General features: G+C 44.7%; 1 pseudogene across 1 annotated transcript; it reads left to right on the top strand.

The window, feature by feature from the left end:
- The first annotated feature begins 2,241 nt into the window (after positions 1 to 2,241).
- On the top strand, positions 2,242 to 4,388 carry LOC308635298 (ras-related protein Rap-2a-like; annotated as a pseudogene). The gene is made up of 2 exons: positions 2,242 to 2,283; positions 2,972 to 4,388. The product of its transcript is annotated as a ras-related protein Rap-2a-like (transcript).
- Positions 4,389 to 5,507: the final 1,119 nt, after the last annotated feature.

Here is a 5,507-nt window from a genome sequence, read left to right as displayed (position 1 = left end):
GAGTTTCTGCATATGAGACTCTCTTAGAATGGGACAACTCCAGCCACTGTCCAAAATGTGTTGTCATTCCCTTTATCTGAGAATTTTTTTCCAGAACCATTTATATTACTTTGTTTTCCAAAGACATATCAAAATCTACATGGTCTCTGAATCATTGATTTTACTTTATTATCAGTACTCCATAAAATAATTGATTTAGTTTGTTCTAATATATGTCAGTCACAAAGTTACTTGTTTTAATATTCATATTTTGGTCACTTGATTCTAGAGTTTTATAACAAATATTTTCATTTCTAGATGTATCTATTTAAAATGTGATTTGGTTTTAGTGGTGTGAGTTTATTCTTAGTGTGTGGCTGTTACTTCTGTGGAAAATTTTGATTCCCAGACTTGCAGGTTCAGGCTCATGTCCACCTGCAACTCTATCAACTCATGGTGTTTTCAGGCACAGACAGCAGGCTCACCTCAATGCCTCAGGTAAGTCACAACCTCCCCAAAGATTGTCCTCAAATACTTATCCCTGTGATACTTAAGAGTGTTATTTCATCCAGGCATGGAGGCATATGCCCCTTGGAGGTTGAAACAGGAAAATTGCAAGTTCAAAGCCAGCCTCAGCAATTTAGCAAGGCCCTAAACCACTTAGTGAGAACCTGTCTCAAAATAAAAATAAATAAACAAAAAGGGCTGGGGATATGGCTCAGTGGTGAGTGAGTACAATTCCTGATACTTAAAAAGAAAATTAAAAAGTAATATTCTTTCAGAAATAACTTCTGATTTTAAAAACTCATTAATTTTCTTGTATTTCAAGATTATGGCCACATGCAAAAACATGTCACCATTTGACACCCAGAATAATATTCAGCCTTCAAAATGCAGGAAATCATGTCATTTGAAACCCCAATGAGCTCAGGAGACATTATTCTAAGTTAAATAAGCAAATGTAGAAGGTCATGCTATATGACCTCAATGAAGTGTGAAATCAAAACTAGTTTCTCTCTAGAAGCAGAAAGCAGGTGGTTGCCAGGAGCTTGGGGTTTGGAAAAACAGGACCTGTTGCCCAAAGAGTACAAAGTTTCATTGATGCAGAATGAGTAAATTCTGGACCCCTAACCTATAGCCAAGTCCCTATAGTCATTAAAACTCTGTTTCATACTTAGAATGTGGTGGTGAGTGGGTGGATAAGTTAATTAGCTTCATTACAGTAATTATTGTACAAGATATATGTATATCAAAACATCACATTGTACTATTTTTTTCTTAAGCAGTTTTTTTTAAACTCAAGGTATGATGACAAGTACAAAATATCCTTTTAATCAGGTTACTGTATCAGTCAATACAAAAGGAGAAACCACTACAGTATGAAGAGATATACAAATGACTAAAGTATACAACTCTAATATTTAGACAATTTGAAATGGGGAAGTTGGCTTCTTTTACATGTGCTAAATTTTCCTGTAACAGGACAAGTAATATGCAGTGCTCTAAATATGCATAATCATGAAAACAAAGGACAGTCTTAACACTTATACTATTAGCATAACAGACTCCATTGCTACTATTTAACAGTCTTAGCCAACACATGCCTATTCCCTTTCCTAGTTTTAAGGACAATTTTTTCTAAGGAATACTAGAGCAGCAAGAACCTGGGGTTGTAGCTAAGGCAGGGGGCTCCAGCATGATCTGGACTTTCTCGAACTGAGGAATTTCACCCAGGAGTTCCCAGAAAAGTAACTTCCCTGCCTTATGTTGGCTCAAACAAATCCATAATTGATACACAGCTTCCAATAGTGCACTCCAAATCCCACAAAGAGATAACACAGAAGGAGGTGAATGGAAATTATCGGGCTATATTCAAATAGGAAATCTGTCTTCAGGAATAAAAGGAGAGCAAATAAAATAGTAATTTTCTGGGGAAAGGTGATAGCCATATTTTCTTTGATTCTCTAATCTCATGTGAGATAAAATGCTAAAATTATACCTTGGTTTCAGAATTTGGGGTCCATTTATGTTTATGTGATACCATAGGACAACTATATTATAAATAATAGAGGTGGGAAGGATCTATATGGCTTAGTAAAGCTTCTACATTTTGTTTTTGTTGATATAAAAATTAGAGTGGACAAGTAAATGAGACAAGTAAAGGGAATGAATCAAGACTATTACTATACTATAGGGGACTAGGCCAGAGTCCAGTCTGTGCTCTTCTGCACTGAAACCAAGCAGGAGTGTTCCCACGCACAGATGGGAGCCAGTGCAGAAGCACCTGAGGACGTGTGGACAGAGGTGGGTCCAGCACATTGATCTCTTCCCGAATTGGCAAGTGTTTCTCTCTGTGATCAGGCCATAGCCATCTGTTCACTAACTGGTGCCACTGAAATTAGGCTCTCATGGACCCATAGGCACTGGGACTCAGGGCTGCTGATTTCTTTCGTCCATGCCTACACTTCCAAGGGATGTCCCCCAGGGCTTTTAGTAAGACATTCCTAGCTTTGAGGCTGGCAAAGCCTCTCTGAAACTTCACATAACGGAGGTGCAGGAAAAAAAAAGATTTTCATTTATGAATTTTTAAAGTGAATGAGAAAATAAAGGACAAGGCCCTAGGTTAGAGTTAAGAGGAACTTTCAGGTTTCCTTGGGCACTTGTACTGGGAAAATATTAACTCTCTTTATATTGTGAAATAATTTGCACAATTAGTGTGATTTCCAGAACAACTAAAAATAATGACAAGAGTCTTTGCAGGCACCTGGGGGAGCTTGCATCCTGCCTGACTCAGCCCAGGAGCAGGGCAGCTGCTCTCTCAGCTGCTGCCCACCTCCAGAGCCCTGTTGTCTCTCAACACTATGAGAAGAGGGAGCCTACAGAAGGTGGTGGGGTCAGCCACACAGCATGGTCTGGAGTGCACTGTGGCTGGCGGGAGGTCTATGTGGTTGGCTGCAGCAGAGACAGCAGCCATGGAGGAAATTTGCACTAGTACAAAGTGGTGGTGCTCAGCTCCTATGGGGTCAGCAAATCTGCTCTGACTGAGCAGTTTGTGAGGATCAGCACTTTTATCCAGAAATAGTACCCCAACATTGAAGACTTCTAAGAAGATGGGGTGAATTCTTCACCATCGGTGCTGCAGATCCTGGACACCACTAGCACCCAGCAGTTCACATCCCTGGGGGACCTGTATATCAACTACAGCCAGGGCTTCATCCTCCTGGACAGCATGGTCAACCAGCAGGGTTCCGAGACATCAAGTCCATTCGGGACCAGATCATCTAAGTGAAGCATTATGAGAAAGTGCCAGTCATCTTGGTTGGGAACAAAATGGACATGGAGAGTGAGGGAGAAGTGTCCTCCAATGAAGGCAGATGTCTTACTGAAGAGTGCGGCTACCTCTTTATACAGACTTCTTCTAAGAGTGAGATCATGGTGGACCAACTCTTTGCAGAAATCCTGAGGTACATGACTTATGCTGCTCATCCTGACAAAGATGATCCGTGCTCCAGAACCTCATGGATGCTGGAGACTGGCAACTTGGTCCCTGCATCTGATGAGTACCCCAATTTGTGGAGATGGGATTCGAGGCAATGCTGCCCATCTGATGGAGGTTCCCAGAACTAGTAAGCACCCCATATTATGGTCCAAAGTTTTTCTGGGAGGCAGGAGGAGACTGGAAGATGACAGCCTTGGAAGGAGGGGTGGTATCCATGGGCTCATCAGCTGCAAGCTTTGAGTGTGATGGTGCAGAGGCTCTCCTTGCCAGGAGGGAGGCCAGTGCTGGTTCATAGCTGGGATCACAATGAGCAGGAGGGCATTGCAAAAAGAGGTTCTCCATTGCTTCCCAGAATGGCACACTGAGGAGTGGTTGGTGGGACACAGGAATTGTTCAAATTGGAGTTGGAACAGGAGAGTTGAGGTGTTGGGGAACCACTGGAGAATGATCCATTTGCTGGCTGCCTGTGCTACCTAGCACCCTAGACCTGGGGGCCTGGATATGGAAATATCACTGCCATAGAAGAGGGAGTAGTGTCCATGGCCGTGTCCTCAGGCTGCAGAGTGTGATGCCGAGTCAGGTGAGCAGAGGACTTGGCTGTTTTGGTGGGAGAGACACTTGTAACAGTTAAGTTCTGGCCATAGCTATTGGGGTTGCGGTTAGAAGGGACCAGAGTGGGGTTTGGAATGGAATGAGGAGGAGGAGGACCAAGAGGAGCAGCAAGAGGAGAAGCAAAGGGAGGAGGGTTAGGAGGAGGATAATCAATACACATGGAGGTTGGAGATTCCATTCTGCAGGGGGTAGTCTTGGAGAGAAAAGGCACCTGGGTATGAGGTATGGGAAGGAAAAGAATGGGAGGTGCCACATCTCTTGTAAGGAGAACAAGATGGTGAAACCAAGTAAGGGTAACTCCCACCTTGGGACTGGGCCTCAATGGAGAAAAAGGGTTAGTAGGATCAGGCAGAGGAAGGGAACTAGGTATTTCCCTTTCATTATTTGGCATGGGGGAGGTAAATGGACAGGCAGGTTAAGGGGTATGGCATCCTGAAATTCCCACTGCTTGTTTGCAGGAATAGCAGGGTTCTGAGTTGGTCCATGGGTGGGGTCAGTGAGTCTGTAATGAAACTGTGGATCCCAGATGGGAAGCAAGAATGGACAGGCAGAGTGGTGGTGCAGGCCTCCACACCTTCTCTTCTACCCTCCAAGACCTTGATATCATCCTCCACCTTCTTCTTTGCACCTGGAACCTCCCTCAGCCATGTGCCTACATCTTCCTTCAGGCACAGAAGAGGCTTCATGGCAGCTGGGGGCAGCCAACCTCCATGCCAGGGAAGGGACAGCAGAAGGGCCATTGGCATGGGCTTCTTTCTCTTTTTGGGCCTCCATGCATCAGCTCTCAGTGGAGGACAGCTCTCTGATGGACCACAGGAAAGTTTTTGGCCCTGTACTTCCTTGGTTGAGCCCTGGTAGCCTGGCGAACAGGGAAACTGGTGTTTGTCAAGCCTTTCCTTGGCCCACTTGTCTGGATGTGAGAAGCAGCCCAGTTCTCCTCCTGGAGCACTGCAGACTCTGCATCAGCCTGAGCCATGGTCAGCATTCCTGCTGCAAGTCTGTGGAAGCTGTACTTGGCAGGTCTCCTACAAAAGAAATTCTTGGGATATACCTAGGCCCTCTCTTGAAAGTTGTTTCCCTCCCAGAGCCCAGGTCTGGTCCCCAGGGCACTGAGGTCTCCCTGAGTCTCCAGGGGGAGACTCTGCTGGTGTTTCTTCCCCTTTGCTCAAGGCAACCTTTTTTATATCCTCCTGCCTGTCTGTCCCTTGGGGGGACCCTCCTCCTTCTGCTGGTTGACCACTGATTCTTCAGGCTGCTCTTGGACTCTCAGATCTGCTTCCTCGGAGGAACAGGGAGTTGATCTTGTGTCATGAGCTCCATAACCCGATGGACCCACTCAAAACTTGAAGACAGGAAGATTAATCCCTGCAGAGAAGAAAAGACTGATGGTTCATGGTGGTCCTAACATTCACAAGTT

Source organism: Spermophilus citellus (assembly GCF_964194105.1).
Source record: "Spermophilus citellus genome assembly, chromosome: 16".
Lineage (NCBI taxonomy): Eukaryota > Metazoa > Chordata > Mammalia > Rodentia > Sciuridae > Spermophilus > Spermophilus citellus.
Note: the sequence above shows the minus strand (reverse complement) of the source record. Positions and strands in the feature narration are given on the sequence as shown.